The sequence below is a fragment of the Gekko japonicus genome, unplaced genomic scaffold, assembly GCF_001447785.1.
Source record: "Gekko japonicus isolate JY-2015 unplaced genomic scaffold, Gekko_japonicus_V1.1 scaffold2302, whole genome shotgun sequence".
Lineage (NCBI taxonomy): Eukaryota > Metazoa > Chordata > Lepidosauria > Squamata > Gekkonidae > Gekko > Gekko japonicus.
Genome location: NW_015176044.1, coordinates 237180 through 255371, shown reverse-complemented (window position 1 = coordinate 255371; position 18192 = coordinate 237180). Strand labels below are relative to the sequence as shown.

At 48.5% G+C, this 18192-nt stretch overlaps 1 pseudogene; it reads left to right on the top strand.

The window, feature by feature from the left end:
* The first annotated feature begins 1148 nt into the window (after positions 1-1148).
* The window catches only part of LOC107123421, a 44876-nt pseudogene continuing 27832 nt past the window's right edge, over positions 1149-18192 (top strand).

Here is an 18192-nt window from a genome sequence, read left to right as displayed (position 1 = left end):
CCTTAGGGTTCTCGCTTAATATATAAATTGTCAAGGGATATGGCTGCCAGCCTCCAGGAGGGTCTAGTAACAAATAAATAAACACTGCAAAAACCTTTTAACAAACTAATGCGTTCTATTTATGTTCGTCATTTAGTAAAGTGTGAGGGTCAACAGTGGGAGGGCTTCTAATGTCCTGGCCCCACTGGTGGACCTCCTGATGGCACCTGGTATTTCTGGCCACTGTGTGACACAGAGTGTTGGACTGGATGGGCCTTTGGCCTTATCCAACATTGGCGTCTCTTATGTTCTTATAGTGTATCATTATTTCACCCTAGTCAGGTAAAATTTTAATTACATTCAATAAGCAATAGCATTCCGTACATACAGATTGCTAACTACCAGACAATTTTGCATCAGTGTTTTAAAAGTCAAGCCCCAACGGGAGTTTCTAGAATGATAAACCCGCTTCTCCTTGCATGAAGTCTTCCAGAAAGGGGGACAGCCTTCTTAAGAGTTGTATGGATGCTTTTTGCCGGTCCTACAAAACACACATTATGCAGCTAACATTCATGGACGGAGTACTCCTGTCATTCTCAAAGCGGCATAGTATGGACCGAGGTTTTTGTTGTTGTTGTTAAAAGGTTTTTGCAGTGTATATTTATTTGTCACTAGACTCTCCTAACACTGCAGCTTGGGTTACTTCAGCCTCCAGGAGGGGCCTAGAGATTTCCCAGAGCTACAATTGACCTCCATATTTTACAAATCAGTTCCCCTGGAGCAAACGGCTCCTTTGGAGGGTGAACTGTATGGCATTATGCCTTGCTGAGGTCCCTCGCCTCCCCCAACCCCACCCTCCACAAGCCCTCAATGTCCAGGAATTTCCCAATCCTGACCTGGCAACTCCAGAGGGTGTGGAGTAAACACGGCCCGGGTATTCCTGATTCTTAGGGCTGGCTTTTCTTTCCTACCTGGAGAAGCTCCAGATGCTAGTGGGAGCAATCCAGTTTTGCCTCTTCTTGTGTTGACAGCATTAGAACGCGTGACCAGGAAAGATCCCCTCGGCTTGGCGGTTCTCAGCAGCAGAAGCTTCTCTCCCCCTTTCCCCTGTTCTTGGCCTGGGAGCAAAAGAGGTGGAGGAGCAAGGAGAACTTTTGCCCCCGCGGCAGATGGGACTCGGGCACCTACAGACGGTGGCCGAGAAGGGCCCTGAAGCCAGAATGGGACTAGGAAAAGAGTCGAGTGCCAGGAAACTCTGGGAGAAGACGAGGCTGAAGAGCCTCCTGGGTGAGGATGCCCTTGGCTTGGATGTGCAGCACCAGCAATTCCGGCAGTCCGGCTACCAGGAGGCGGAGGGGCCCCGGGAGGTCTGCAGCCGACTCCACCGCCTTTGCCGCCAGTGGCTGAAGCCGGAGAGGCGCAGCAAGAGGGAGATGCTGGACCTGGTGATCCTGGAGCAGTTCCTGGCCGTCCTGCCCCCGGAGATGGAGAGCTGGGTGAGGGAGTGCGGGCCGGAGACCAGTTCCCAGGCGGTGGCCCTGGCAGAAGGCTTCCTCCTCAGCCAGGCGGAGAAGCAGAAAGAGCAGGTGAGTGGGATTCATCCTGGCAAGACAAAAGCATCTGAGAACCTCAATCTTTTCCTAAAGGATCTCTGCCCCATTCGTGGGCAGATGCCCTTTCCCTCCCTCTCTAGGCAGCCTCTCCCAGGTGTCAAATGCTGCATGGGGCATTCAAGGGCTTCCCCGGCCCTTCTGGGTCGTGATCCAGGATGTGGACATAAGGACCCCCAGCCCGAGGGACGTCTGCTTAACCTCGACCAGAGCCAGGGCTTTTTCAGCCCTGGCTCCGGCCTGGTGGAATCAGCTCCCACTGCAGGACCTTCTATCATTCCGCGGGGCCTGCACAATGGATCTGTCCCGCCAGGCCTTTGGTTGAGGCGTCCGGCGTCCGTCACAGTGGGCCTCCCTGCTCTCCGTCTGCCTCCCAGTCTGCCGAAAGGGCCCACTCGTACCCCCTGTGGCGGCTCTAGCAGATGTGAAACTCTAGCTAACAATATGGATTTTTACTGTTCGTTTCAACTGCTTTGAATGGGATTTTAGTGTAAGGCGCCTTGGGCTTGGCTTTTGCGATCCACCCTGAGCCCGCTCTGGGGAGGGCAGAATAAAGACCTCAAATATAAAAATAAATAAATAAATAAGCCACGTTGAATCGGAGGCCAGTGGCCCATCCAGTCCAACACTCTGCGTCACACAGTGGCCAAAACCCAGGAGCCATCAGGAGGTCCACCAGCGGCGGGGCTGGAACTCCAGAAGCCACCCCCCACTGTTGCCCCCCCCGAAGCACCCAGAATACAGAGAGCATCACTTGCCCCAGACAGAGTGTTTTGTCCATACTTTGTGGCCAACAGCCTCCGATGGACCTCTGCTCCATATCTTTATCCAGTTCCCTCTGGAAGCTGTCCGTGCTTGTAGCTGCCGCCACTTCTTGCGGTGGTGAATTTCACATGTTGATGACTCTTTGGGTGAAGAAGTACTTCCTTTTTATCTGTACTAAGCACACTGCTCCTTAATTTCATTAAAGTGGGGGAAGCCCAAGCCAGAGGCTAGCTCTACTGATGGCAGCGGGGGTGGTGGGGTAAAGGGGGGGGCGGTTTAGAATCATTCTCTTTATTCCTCTCTGTCCCCTGTGTGGTGTTTCAGGTGTGTCAACCATTTTTGGAGACGTTTGCTGAATCAGAAAAAGGTTTTTCCGAGACCTGCCAGAACCCACAGTCCAGGGTCATCAAACAGGAGGACCCAACACAGGACACCTCCCTGGGTGAGAGCCAGTTTGGTGTAGTAGTTAGGAGTGCGGACTCTCATCTGGGAGAACCAGGTTTGATTCCCCACTCCTCCACGTGCAGCTGCTGGTGTGACCTTGGGTCAGTAACAAGTTCTTTCAGAGGTGTTCTCTCAGGAGCAGTTCTCGAAAGAGCTCTCTCAGCCCCCACCTACCTCACAGGGTGTCTGTTGTGGGGAGGGGAAGGGAAAGGACATTGTAAGCTGCTCTGAGACTCCTTCGTGTAGTGAAGGGCGGGGTATAGATCCAATCTCCTCCTCCTCTTCCTCCCCCCTTCTTCCTTGTGCCTGAAACTGCTGTGAAGGTCCCAAGATAAATGCTCCATCTGTTGTCTTCCTTTCCGGGATGTCTGAAACTCATTGCTGTGATGACTAGCCCTTTTGCCTGTGTTTGTGAGTCGGGATTGTCCTTCTCTCTCCCCCAGGCTTTGGAACGGCATCTCCAGCACCTTCTGCATCGTCTCCTCTTTGTTCTGGAGTGGCAGCAGCTGTTATGCAGCCAGCTCGGACCAAGGAAGGTCCGGTGTCCTTTGAGGAGGTGGACGTGGACTTCACCAAGGAGGAGTGGGAGCTGCTGGATCCGGGCCAGAGGGCCCTGGCCGTGGAAGTCATGCTGGAAAATTTTGGGAATGTGACTTCTCTCGGTAAGGGCCCCTTTCACTTTGGTTGACCGATCCTGAACTGAATTGATCTCCATGACTGTCGTTAGCAATCCATACACTCCAGGGATTTTGTGAAGCAGGAGTAGGTGGCCAGGCAGTGTGCCCCGGCATGATACCTGAACTCTTGCCCTCCTGAGCCCATTTCCTTTGGCCTGCTTGGGATTTAGAGTCTCATCATAGGCAGCAGAACTTTTTCTTCTGATTCAGAGTTGGGGGGGAGGCTCAGTGGATACTTCCTGTGTGCTGTTTGGAGGGGCGGCATGTTGGAGAGGATGCTTCCTGTCTGCCCCTTGTTGGAGAGGATGCTTACTGAACACATATGAATACATTAGAAGCTGCCTTATACTAAATCACGCCATTTGGCCCATCAAGGTCAGTATCGTTTACACAGACTGGCTCTCCAGGATCTCAGGTAAAGGTCTTTCACATCACCTACTGCCTGATCCTTTTTAACTTGAGGCGCCAGGGTCTGAACCCGAAACCTTCTGCATGCAAAGCAGAGGCTCTTCCACTGAGCCACAGACCCTCCTGTCTCCCCTTGTGGAAGAGGTGAGTTTGTTGGTGATGATGCTTCCTGTCTGCCCTCTGGACCAGATGGGTTTGTCAGAGAGGATCCTTCCTGTCTGCCCTTTGGACGAGATGGGTTTGTCAGAGAGGATGCTTCCTGTCTGCCCTTTGGACTAGATGGGTTTGTCAGGGAGGATGCTTCCTGTCTGCCCTTTGGACGAGATGGGTTTGTCAGAGAGGATGCTTCCTGTCTGCCCTTTGGACTAGATGGGTTTCTCAGAGAGGATCCTTCCTGTCCGCCCTTTGGACCAGATGGGTTTGTCAGAGAGGATCCTTCCTGTCTGCCCTTTGGACTAGATGGGTTTCTCAGAGAGGATCCTTCCTGTCCGCCCTTTGGACCAGATGGGTTTGTCAGAGAGGATGCTTCCTGTCTACCCTTTGGACTAGATGGGTTTGTCAGAGAGGATGCTTCCTGTCTGCCCTCTGGACTAGATGGGTTTGTCAGAGAGGTTGCTTCCTGTCTGCCTTTTAGGAGAGGTGTGCTTGATGAAGAGGATGCTTTCCACTGGGCTGGTTCTTGGTCCCTGCTGCATTCTAGACTGGCACTTCAGCCCAAGTTTGATGCAGCACTTTCAAGGATCAAGTGATGCTTCCAGGCTCATGTTCAGGTCTTCCACCTGCTACATCTGTGTGCAGGCTAGTATTCTTACCCTCCAGCCTTTTAGCTTTTTAATTAGGCGGATGGAAGGGACACAAATTTGGGATATTTTAAGCAGCCAGAAGTGTCAGAATGAACTCTCGCCTCCTTTTGTTTTTCCCAAAGGAGAACTTTTGACTCCCAGACCAGAAGAAGAAAAGATGTTTGACCAGAGTTGCAAGGAAAGAGAGAGAACAGGAGGTATGTACCAAGGAGCCAGATCTTTTGTTGCCTTGGAACTGTGGGGCTTCCTCAGAGGGCTGGTCCCTACTGATCTTAGTCAAGAAAAGAAACTTGGGTGTTTTCCACATGGGCAGTCTTGCGTGATTGCCCAGTTGCTGCTACAGCTGCTGAAAGAGCACAGCAGCAATGGCCCTTCCATGTGGCAGGTTTCCCCATACTTTCCCTTCCCCAGTCTCCCCCAGTGGCCCTTCCCCCATCTCCACTACAGGTTTTTTTGTTTGGGGAGGGGAGGTTAAAAATCTGCAGTTGACATATCATTATAGAGTTATAGCAATCTATTAGGTTCCCTATATCTTGAGGTGGGAAAGTGAGTGCTTAGCCCCTTTCAATGCCGAGATATAAGGTGAAAGGCACTAAAGACGTCTCTTTTTTTCAATAAATGAAAGCTGAAAATCCAGAGCACCTGATAGACAGAAAGGTTGTTATAACATTAAAACGTTATAGTAGTATTCAGTTGCCTATTTACCCCCCACCCCTGGGGGCATGGGGAAATGGCTGCCGCAGGGGACTGGGCAGGGGCATGGTGTTCGTGTGGGCAGGGACGGATTGGCCATGAAGGCCACTGAGATAAGTCCTGCATCCCAACAGCATCCAAGAACTTGTGTGTGAGGTGGGCGTTCACATTCTTTAAGGAAGGATATGGAATTGGAAAGGAACCTGAGTGAGGTGTTTAAGAACATAAGAGAAGCCAATGGCTTCTAGAGTCCTGGCCCCACTGGTGGACCTCCTGATGGCACCTGGTATTTTTGGCCACTGTGTGACAAAGTGTTGGACTGGATGGGCCATTGGCTTGGCCCAACATTGGCTTTTCCAAAGTTCTTATCCAGTCCAACACTCTGTGTCACGTGGTGACTAAACCCAGGTTCCACCAGGTGGTCCACCAACGGGGCCAGAACTCCAGAAGCCCCTCCCCCCCATTGCCCTCCAAGCAGCAAGAATAACAGAGCATCACTGCCCCAGACAGAGTGTTGTGTCCATACCTTGTGGCTAAGCGCCACCGATGGACCTGTGTTCCCTATGTTTATCCATTCCCCTCTTGAAGCTGTCTATGCTTGTAGCTTCCCACCCTTCCTGCAGCAGTGAATTCCACCGGTTAATGACTCTTTCAGTGAAGAAGGACTTTCTTTGATCTGTTCGAAGCCTAATGCTCATTAATTCCATGGTGTGCCCATGAGTTCTTGTATTGTGAGAATGGGAGAAAAGTACTTCTGTCTCTACCTTTTCTGCCCCCTGCATAATTTTGTAGTCCCCTATCATGTTTTCCATGCCCCAGTTTGCGGGGGGAGGCTGCTTGTGACCCTGTCCTGTAGTCTCTGGGGAACCTCCTGTGTGATATCATCTGTCTCCCTGTTGCAGAACCACAAACTTCTCTAGGGATTCCAGTCCGGCAGCCGTAGAGGAGGAAATTTTAGCAGTTCCAGAACATATCCACAGGCTCCAAAAAGCCAAATCTAGTGAGCACGTCCTCCCCTGAGCTCAGAAGGAGCCTTGTCTGGGGCACAGAAATTCATCCATTCCTGACTGCCAGTCAGGTGTAGTTGTTAGAGTGTCAGATTATGATTTAGCCAGGTCCAGGTACGAATCCAGTTCTAAGAGACCCAGGTTTGAATCCTGGCTCTGCCATGGAAGCTCTCTGGGCGAGCCTGGGCCAGTCAGGCTCTCTCGGCCGAGTCTGCCTCACAAGGGGACACAGTGAAGACGAGAAAAGACGTCAGCCGCTTTGGGTCCCCACTGGGATATGAATGAAGTCCAATAAAATAATAAAATAAATGAACAAAGTCTGAGTCCAGTGTCACCTTTAAGACCAGTAAAGTTTTATCCTGCGTATAAGCTTTCGTGTGCATGCACAATTCTTCAGATACCTAAAATAAATAAAATAGATTTTAATTTAATTTTATTTTTTCGGATTTATATTCCGCTTCCCCTTGGCGGACTCAGGACAGAATGGAAATTTCCAGTAGGCCCAAATCTCCAGTAAACATCTCTCTAGTGGCTGGATTTGGAGGAGGAGGAGGAGATTGGGTTTATACCCCGCCCTTCACTTGGAGTCTCAGAGCGGCTTACAAACTCCTTTCCCTTCCCCTCCCCACAACAGACACCCTGTGAGGTGGGTGGGGCTGAGAGAACTCTGACACAAACGGCTCTTTCTCAAGGACAGCTGTGCCAGAGCTTGTGACTGACCCAAGGTCACATCAGCAGGTGCAAGTGGAGGAGTGGGGAATCAAACCTGGTTCTCCCAGATTAGAGTCCACGCACTGAACCACTACACCAAACTGGCTCTCCTGTGAAATCTTTGGCAGGGATATGGAGGCAGATCTGGAGGCAGAAACTTTCACAAGGTTGTAGTTTTGGATTGTTTTCCCTGGTTGGAGACTCTGTTAACTTACTTGTGCTCTGTTTTCTACCTTCTAGGCAGTGATGGGCAGGGAAGCGAAAATGAACAAGAACCTTATGGGGTTTTGGCAGGCAGAGCCTGGCGGCCAGAGGTGGATAAAAACGATCAAGAACGATCAAAGACGCAGGAGGGAAACCGAACACAGAATCTGCAAAATACATCTTGTGTGTCTCCAGAAGGGGACTCGCAGGTTACCCTGATCCGTCAAGAAACCAAGAATGGAAAGGGAAGGAATGAGTGCCCTGTATGTTCCAAAAGCTTCAGCAGTAGATCAAGTCTTAACGTACACCAGAGAATTCACACAGGGGGAAGACCTTACATATGCTCCGAGTGTGGTGAGGCCTTTCGTGAGAAAGCGTACCTTATTTCACATCAGAGAACCCACACAGGAGAGAAACCATTTACGTGTCTGGAGTGTGGAAAGAGCTTCAGCCAGAGCAAAAATCTCACTTCCCATCGGAGAAGCCACACAGGCGAGAAGCCATACAAATGCACTGAGTGTGGGAAGGGTTTCAGTCAGAAGGCAAACCTTGTGAGACACCAAGGAACCCACACAGGGGAGAAACCATATAAATGTCTGGAAAGTGGGAAGAGCTTAAGTCAGAGCACATGCATTAATGTGGATCCGATGATTGATATGAGAGGGAAACCTCATAAATGCCCAGACTGTGATCGTGGCTTTTTTAACATGTCAGACCTGGTTCGGCATCAGAGAATCCACACAGGAGAGAAACCATATAAATGCTCAGAATGTGGGAAGGGCTTCAGCCAGAGAACAAATGTCCTTAGACACCAAGAAACCCACACAAGGGAGAAACCTATAAATGTTCAGAGTGTGGAAAGAGCTTCTGGTGGAACTCACAGCTGATTTCACATCAGACAGTCCACACGGGGGAGAAACTGTGCAAATGCTCAGACTGTGGCCAGAGCTTTTGTAGCACCTCCAACCTGGTCAGGCACCAGAGAATCCACACGGGGGAGAAGCCATATAAATGCCTGGAGTGTGGAAAGCGCTTTAACCAGAGGACCAATCTAACATCGCATCAGAGAGTCCATGCAGCGGCAAAAATCCACACGGGGGAGAAGCCATATAAATGCCTGGAGTCTGGAAAGCGCTTTAACCAGAGGACTAATCTAACATCGCATCGGAGAGTCCACGCAGCGGCAAAACTGTATGATGCCTTGGGGTACGGAAAGAGTGAAATGTCAAGCCCAGAAACCAATCCTACACACTGTACTATGCAACCCCAGTGTTCAAGCCCCCTCCCGTTAAACCGGAATGGCAAAGAGCAGCAGTGCCCTCCACTGGATGCCACCCAGTTTGTGCGGCTTTATTTCAACAACCTCCTTAATAATAGCCCTGCTAATTAAGGTTGCACTACTGGAGATGCCCGGCTCAAGTTAGCCTGATCTCAGGTTAGCCTGATCTCATCAAGTCTTGGAAGCTAAGCAGGGTCGACTCCGGTTAGTACGTGGAGTGGGAGACCTCCGAGGAAGTCCAGGGTTACAGTGCAGAGACCGGCAAGGGCAAATCAACCCTGAACATCTCTTTCTTTGAAAACCCCATGAGATCACCCGGAGTTGGCTGCAACTTGGTGGTATTTCATGCACACAAACGGGAAATGTCAGGATTGACTGTGAAAGCTTCTGTTTGTAAAATGTGAACTATGGCTATCACCTTGGTTAGTGATGAGTTATTTGAAATTATTTATTTCTGGACCTCCCGCCAGTCAGTTTCACTCAGTGCCCACGAGTTCTCTCATTGTGAGAGAGACTTGCCCTGTTCTGTACCATCTCCAGGTCCGCAGTCTTCTTTTTTCAGATGGAGTGACCAGAACTGAGCACTGATTCAGGTGGGCTCCCCGTGTTGGTCTGCAGCAGCAGAACAAAGTTTGAGTCCAGGGCCACCTTTGCGTCCAACAAAATTTTATTCTGGGCATAAGCTTCCGTGTTCAAGAAGTGTGCAGGCACACGAAACCTTATACCCAGAATAAAACTTTGTTGGTCTTAAAGATGCCGCTGGACTCAAAACTTTGTTTTCCAGAACTGTGCACACCATTGCAAATGTGGACACACCGGGGGTCTGGTGGAGGTGGTGAAAAGTGTTGAAAGTCACAGCCAACCTAGGGCAACCCCATCGTTTTTCAAAGCCAGAGACACTGGGAAGTGGTTTGCCATCACGCTCTCTCTGCACAGCAGCCCTAGACTTCCAGGATGGTCTCCCATCCAACGACTAGCCAGGACTGGCCCTGCTTCGCTTTCAAGATCGGACAAGATCCAGCCAGCCAGGTCAGGGTACCCGGGATCGACACAAGGGCATTATGGTACTGGCTGTTTTATGTGGACAGAATGGAGCAGAGGAGAGCGAGGAGGAGGATCGGGGGCCTGGAGGCCAAGCCCTGTGAGGAAAGGCTGAGGGACTTGGGAACGTTTAGAAGAAGAAGAGGTTGGATTTATACCCCGCCCTTCACTCGGAGTCTCAGAGCCGCTTACAAACTGCTTTCCCTCCCCCTCCCCACAACAGACACCCTGTGAGGTAGGTGGGCCTGAGAGAGCTCTGACAGAAGCTGCTCTTTTTCAAGAACACCTCTGACAGAACTATGGCTTGCCCATGGTCATCCAGCAGCTGCGAGTGGAAAAGTGGGAAATCAAACCCGGTTCTCCCAGATTAGAGTCCGTGCACTTAACCACTACACCAAACTGGCTCACTGGAGAAGAGGGACATAAGAACATAAGAGACGCCAATGCTGGATCAGGCCAAAGGCCCATCCAGTCCAACACTCTGTGTCACACAGTGGCCAGAAATACCAGGTGCCATCAGGAGGTCCACCAGTGGGGCCAGGACATTAGAAGCCATCCCACTGTTGACCCCCCCCCCCCAGCACCCAAAAGACAGAGCATCCCTTGCCCCAGAGCCCCTATCTATACCTTGTGGCTAATAGCCACTGATGGACCTCTGTTCCATATGCTTATCTAATTCCCTCTTGAAGCCGTCCATGCTTGTAGCCGCCACCACTTCCTGTGGCAGTGAATTCCATGTGAATTCATGACAGTGAATTCAAGACATGATTGCTGTCTTGAAGTATTTGAAGGGCTGTCACTTAGAGGAGGGCAGGGAGCTGTTCCTGTTGGCAGCAGAGGAGAGGATTTGCAATAATGGGCTTAAATTAAGGGTGGGAAGGCACCTGCTGGATAGTAGGAAAAACGTTTTGACAGTCAGAGTTGTACAACAGTGGAATCAGCTGCCTCGGGAGGTGGTGTGCTCCCCCTCAGTGGCAGTCTGTAAGCAGCGGCTGGAGAAATACTTGTCAGGGATGCTCTAGGCTGGTCCTGCATTGAGCAGGGGGTTGGACTAGGTGGCCTGTCTGGCCCCTTCCAACTCTGTGATTCTATGAATCTAGGTTCAGTCTCCTCTCTAATAATCCTTCACATTTTTTCTTTTTCACTGGTGCTACACAGTCAAATGCAGCAGCCTCCTTATGAACTTGCGGAGGACCTTGGCTGGTCAGGGGAGAGGATGGTGGGCCAGAAGGGCCATCCCTGCCTCATGAATTATTTAGGTCTCAAGAACTGCGTCCGCTTCCGTGTTTGGGGGATCCGTACCTTGTGTATGTTGTCACTGTAACACAATCTCATTCAACTCGCTTACTACGGTTTCGTGTACAATTGCGGCAATCGGTCATTGTTCTGTGGGAGAACAGGAACGTTCCTCCCACATGATGGATCTCTGTCGTAAAAAAACTGTACCTTCTCAAACATGAACAGATTTTGAAATAGTAAAGCATTTCTCAAAAGAAGTGTGCCTTATCTACCCTAAATAGTGATTGTATAAAGAACTGGGGATTGATTTCATTCCACCTTAAGGTGCTTCCAGTCAGTCAACAGGGATCCAGTGTGGGAGATTAATAATATATTGGGGTGGGTGCTCTTGCTGCTGTCTCTCCTTCCTTCCTTCCTTCCTTCCTTCCTTCCTTCCTTCCTTCCTTCCTTCCTTCCTTCCTTCCTTCCTTCCTTCCTTCCTTCCTTCCCTGCCATTCTCCCCAGTGGGGCCCCCAAAGCAGCTGATATTATTTCCCTCTCCTCCCGTTTATTCTCACAACAACCCTGTGAGGTAGGTTAGACTGAGACTGTGTGCCTGGCCCAAGATCACCCAGCAAGTTTCCATGTCAGAGTGGGAATTCGAACTCAGGTCCCCCGGATCCTAGTCCGATAATCTTAACAGCCACACCCCACTGGGCGAGCCCAACACTGAGACCATCTGTTGATCTCCTCACCAAGCATCTGCTCAGTGTTGTGAATGTTTTCTTAAATGGTAATTTTGGGGCTGTTCCTGAGTTTTTGCAATTTAAGTTCAACGTGGACTATCATGGACCACTCCTTGGTTCCTCCCTCCCTTGGGAAGAAAAACTGGCTTGGCTTTGCTTGCAGGACAGCTGGAGGACTGGGGCCTGAGAACCCGGACTGGGTGTGTGTGTGTGTGTGTGTGTGTGTGTGTGTGTCTGGATGGGTAAAGAGTGGTGGGCCACAAACGATGCCAAACTGAATTCATTTCCCACTGTACTGGAGGCCAGCTCGACCTCCTGCTTCCTGGCCTTGCTCGTCATGTGGAGGTGGGAAAAGAAGGGGGTGTGGATGATGTCACATGACAGATGTCACCGTCACATTCAGCCCAGAGGTCACTAGAGTGCTACTGGAGGCTCTAAGGCAGGGGTGTCAAACATGCGGCCCAGGGGCCAGATCAGCTTCCATCAGGCCCGCAGTGGAACTGGCCATCTCCCACTTCTGCTGCTGCATCATAGCTTAATCACTCAGCCATTTCATGTTGGTTCCTGGACTCAGAACTCTGAGCATGAGATTTATGTGGTGAATGTCAATAAATCCAAAGTAGGTTTGCAGCTTACAAAGCTAATGTTTTAAGCATGTTTTTATTTTTAGGGGGGGAAAACACTTTGTGTTTGCATCCTTTATAAAGTTTATATCTCTGCTACCTGGCATTACATTTCATGACACACATGGCCCGGCCCGACAAGGTCTCATTTATGTCAGTTCCGGCCCTCATAACAAATGCGTTAGACACCCCTGCTCTGAGGTAATACAAGTGCCAATCTTCACACCAAGGCCCTCCCCAAAGTTCCCGGGGGGATACCAGGCCGCATCCTCCCATCCCTACTCCAGCACCCTCTTTTCCACAGCGGTCCACCAGATGCCTCTATAAGGACAGGCACAGAAGCCAATTTTTCCCTTTATAATTGGTCCCTAGAAACTGGTTTTCATTGCAGGGAGTGGTGGTGCAAGCAGTAAATGCTTGCAGTATTCCATCTGACCAAACAGCTTCGGCGGTTCGAGTCCCGCCGCGGCCGGGGTGAGCTTCCGGTCCTTGTCCCAGCTCCCGCCCACCCAGCGGTTCGAAAGCCTTAAGCAATTAGATAAATTGGGTACCTACTCATTAGGAGTGGGAGGGCACCCTTCTCTCCCCAGCTGAAGTTCCACGGCGGCGGTGGCAGGCTGGCGAGCAGGAGCGATCGGCCCCAGAGGATGGCGCGGTGGTGACGTGAGGCGAAGGCCGGCTGACTGGACGGGTGCTGAGGCGCGGCAAGATCGTACGCTGCCGAACCGGGAGGTGTTGTTGCTGAAAGAACAGAAAGACCTGCACCTGCACCTGAAAGACCTGAAGACCTGCGTCGGTAACATTGCCAGTACCAACAAGAATCCGTCGGGGGGGGGGGGGAAGCTAAGAAGAAAGATCCTGCCTAAAATAAAGGGGGGTGCCTGGGTAAGGAATTCACCTCCCCGTCTATGTGCCCCTAGGTTAGTTAATTGTACGAACCATGTAAACCGCTCCGAGTCTACAGAAAGGAGCGGTATAGAAATCTAATGTGTATGTATGTATGTATGTGCTGCCCCAGAAGGAAGGGGCTCCCTGTATTCACCAGGCTGAATACCTCTGCCTAGGTTCATTCATTCATTCATTCATTCATTCATTCATTCATTCATTCATTTATTGGATTTCTACCCTGCCCTCCCAGCCGGATAAATAAGTTACATTAAAACATAAATTACAATTAAAAAAACTCAACCATAAAAGTGCTAGTAGTTGTTGTTACCAGTTTGGTGGTGGCAGCCATTATTCAGTGTTCTTAGCTCAGTCAGCTCACCAGCTCCATTTATGGTTGTTCTTGCAGGAATTGATGTCCTTTGGGCTGTTGGTGAAGGTTCCAGGAATCCGGGCCCTCTCTCATTCAGTTGTTGATTGTTAGCTATTGATGGTGGTGGCGGCCCACAAAAACCTGGTGGAAGAGCTCTGTTTTACAGGCCCTGTGGAACTGTAAAAGGTCCCGCAGGGCCCTGATCTCCTCCGGGAGCCCATTCCACCAGAGCGGGGCCGCCACCAAGAAAGCCCTGGTCCTGGTTATCAACAGCCTAGTCTCCTTCAGCCCTGGGAGGGCCAGCCAGTTCTGCGCCCCTGATTGCAGTGCTCTTTGGGGAACATGTGGGGAAAGGGGAAAGGTATGTAGGTCCCTGACCATATAGGCCTTTAAGAGTGAGAACCAGCACCTTGAAACGAATCCGGTAAGCTATCAGCAGCCAGTTCAATGCCCTTAGCACAGGCTGTATGTGCTCCCGTATAGAGAGCCCCATCAAGAGCCTGGCCGCGGCATTCTGCACCAGCTGCAGCTTCCGGATCTGAGACAAGGGCAGCCCCATGTAGAGAGCATTACAGTAGTCCAGTCTTGAGGTAACCATCACATGGATCACTGTTGCCAAGTCGTTGCATTTGAGGAAGGGAACCGCCTGCCTGATCAGCCGAAGATGGTAGAAGGCCGATTTGGCAGTATTTTACCCTGCTGAGGTCACTTCCAAGCTCAAACCTCATCCTCCCAAGGCTCCACCCCCAAATATCCAGGAATTTCCCAACATGGAGCAGGCAACACTAAGAGGAACTAATCTCTGTATTTGGGCAATCCGTTGTGATTCCTGGAGAGTGGCCACTGCCACCGCTGCTGGGGGGGGGGGAAGAAGGAGGGAGGCTGGGAGAGTGACGGGGGCAGAATGAGTGATGGGGTGGGGGCAGAAAAGAAGTGACAGGCATGGAGGGGGGAGAGAGAGAGAAAAGGGGTGGCAGGAAGGAGAAAGTGTGAGAGAAGTAGGGGGAGAGGGGAAGAAGCAAAGTTGGGGAAATGGGACAGCCACTCTGACAAGTTTCTTGTGGGTCCCCACTTGTGTCTTGAAGTTGTCTATGCTTGTAGCCGCCACCATTCCCTGCGGCAGTGAATTCCATGTGTTAATCACTCTTTGGGTGAAGAAGTACTTCCTTTTATCTGTTCTAAACTTACTGCTCATTAATTTCATTGAGTGCCCACAAGTTCTTGTATTGTGAGAAAGGGAGAAAAGCACTTCTTTTTCTACCTTCTCTGTTCCATGCATAATTTTGGAAACCTCTGTCCTGTCACCCCTCAGTCGTCGTTTCTCCAAACTAAAGAGCCCTAACATCTTTAACTTTTCTTCAAAGGGAAAGTGTTTCATCCCCTAAATCATTTTGGCTGCCCTATTCTGCACTTTTCCCAGTGCTATATTGTCTTTTTTTGAGGTGCAGTGACCAGAACTGTACACAGTATTCCAAATGAGACCACGCCATCGATGTATACAGGGGCATGACACTGGCTGATTTGTTTTCAGTTCCCTTCCTAATAACCCCCAGCACAGCATTTGCCTTTTTTATTGCTGTTGCACACTGAGCTGACATTTTCAGTGATTTATCTACCATGACTCCAAGATCTCTCTCCTGGTCAGCCTCCCCCCAGTTCGGACCCCATCAACATATAGTTAGGATTTTTGGCTCCAATGTGCATTACTTTGCACTTGCCCACGTTGAACCTCATTTGCCACATTGACCCCCACTCACCCAGCCTTGACAGATCCCTCTGGAGCACTTCACAATCCTCCCTGGTTTTCACCACCCTGAAAAACTTTGTATCATCCGCAAACTTTAGCCACTTCACTGCTTACTCCCAACTCCAAGTTAAAAAGCACTGGACCTAATACCAACTCCTGCTGTACTGTACTGCTTACCACCCTCCATTGTGAAAACTGCTCATTTAAACTTAATTCTCTGTTTCCTGTTAATTAGCCAGTTTTTATTCCACAAGAGGCTTGTCCTCTTACCCTATGACTACTGAGTTCACTTAGGAGCCTTTGATGAGGAACTTAATCAAAATTGTTATTTTTTTCCTGGACTTGGGATGAGCCGACATTTACAGTAGTAGTCAAACAAAATGTCAAGGTCCCTAGTCAGTATTTCTTCAGTCCTTTCAATTCCACTAAAAAGGCCCTTCTTCGCATAACTTCACATCAGGATGGGGACAAGTACATCTGGGCCCTTTAATCGCTGCACTATGGGTGAGAACGGGACGGTTAGGATGTGGCCATCTTGCTTTTAGAAATTGTAAAGTAGTTGAGAGAAGTATCAACATCTGTTTTAATGGGATTGTAATTTAATATTTGTATTGTTTTTATTGTTTTATCTGGCAATGTGCCCTGTAAGCCGGCCTGAGCCTCCGGGGAGGGCGGGATAGAAATGTGAATAATAAATAAATAAATAAATACTTCTGAGCCTCCAACTCCTGGGCATTCAAAGAAAAGCCTCATCAGAACCCACTATACAAAATGTTTGCCCTTGTGTGGATTATCTGAGAGACAGAAAGGCTGGATCTCTGCCTTAAGCTCTTGCTACACAGATTCCTCCCCTGTGTTGAGTCCTCAATGGTTAAGGAGATATGGGCTGGTCTTGACTCTCTTTCCACCCTCAGAAAATATCCTTTCTTTCTTCCCTATGAGATCTATTTGAGCTCTCTCCTAAATCCAAATATTTCTATAATTTCTTCCAGGATGCTGGGTAGATACAAGCACTTTATAAGAATTTCTATGATTCCAACTCTTTCATGGTCTGTGGTGTTGTTTTTTTAGGTGTGAAATAAGAGAAAAGCTCTTTTCACAAGCTTTGCAGTTATATATATTTTTTGTAGTTGAAATAAATTTATTGTATATGGCCATAGGCCTTCACAATCCAAAACACATTTACAACATACAACCGTACAAGTCTAAAATTTCTAAAATAACAGACATCTTTAAACTTTCTTAGTCCAGCTCAAAAACTGCAATTCAATTCCATTGTTTACTTTCTTAGAAACCACATTTGCTCTGATTTTCCTAGCGGCCAGAGCAAAAAGTGCCATCCTACAGGAGACAAAAGAATCCACATCTGACAACACAAAAGCTAATTTATCAAGGTCAGACAGGTAAAGTGATTAAAATCCAGTAAAAGTTATTAAAATCCTAGCCAGAAATGTGTTCCTGGGTTCCAGGTATAAGGGGAAAACCAAGATATAATGGGGGGAGGTCTTCCACTGAACTTCCACATACACAAATACGTTGATCCAGTGGGTTTCTTTGAATATCACCCCAGGAAACATTTCCATTGGCATTGTTTGGAAACGTAGCGATGTAAATGCCCTCCTGAGATTGTATGCTGTTATGTCAATCAGGTAAGTGGCTCTAAAATGATCTTTTTAAATAATTTTATATCATGGGGCAAACTTTGACTGGGTAATTAAAGAGTTATCCATTAAGGCATCCTCTCTAAATACCCATTCCCGCTGGTCAAAATTACTCCTTGAAGGCTGGAGCAGATCGTCTGGGATGGTATAACGAAAAATTTTATTAATAAGAGAGTCAGAACGAGCTTTATTCTTACTTTGCACTAAATGCAGTAAATAGTAGCTGAGTTTGCTGAATGAACCAGGATCTACTTGATTGGTTCTTTCCGCATGGTTTTAAAATTGGTAAGTGGGCACAAAGCCTCATCAAAGGGAGACCAAATTCAGCTCGCAACAGTGCTGCAAGTGTCCCTCTTGGCAATGCCAAAAGGGACTCTCATAAAGTGATTTTGAATTGTTTCCAGGCTGATAAGTATTTGTTCTTTCCATCCCCATATTTCGATATTATAGAATAAGTGGGAAATAACTTTACTAACAAAAAGTTTTAAAACCAGGCCGATAAGAAAACCTCTCCTGGTATAATAAAATCTCATCATTACATTAAGAGCTGGGGTTTTTATGGATTCTAAATGGACGTTCCATTTCAAAGTTTCATTAAAAGTTAAACCCAAATATTTGTTGGATTTACATTGCTCTATTGGGATGCTTTGTATACTCTAGTGAAACTTTTTTGGCCTCTTCTGAAAAACCATTACTTTGGTTTTCGTATAATTGATTATAGTTTCTCTTCCTTGCAATATCCACCCAGATTGTACAGAAGCCTCTTGAGCCCAATTCTAGTTAGGGAGATCAAAACCATATTGTCCACATGTAATAACATTGATTTTTGTTTTTGGTGGCCTATAATAGGTGCAACAAAATCTGAACCAGATAATCTTGGTACAATGTTGTTTATGTATAAATTGAAAAGTAGGGGGGCTAAAGCACACCCCTGCTTTACTCCCTTATTTATAGGAATTTAACTACTTGCCCAAGATACCCACTTTGATCTTTGCATGTGTATCTGAGTATAACTCTCATATAAGGAGCAATAATCTTTTATCAATATTTGTCTTTGCCAATCTCTCACACAAATGATCGGTGGAGTCAAAAGCTGTGGCCTGATCAAAAAACACCACATACAGGACCATTCATGCCTGAATATGTTCACACCATGCAGTTGTATGGTTTCTGCTTGTGTGGGTTCTTTGATGTTGTTGAAGATGGCCAGGCTAACCGAATCTCTTCCCACAATCTGAGTATTCAAAAGAATTCTCCCCTGTGTGAGTTTGTAGATTCTTATTCAAAAGGTTTCTCCCCTGTGTGGATTTTCTGATGC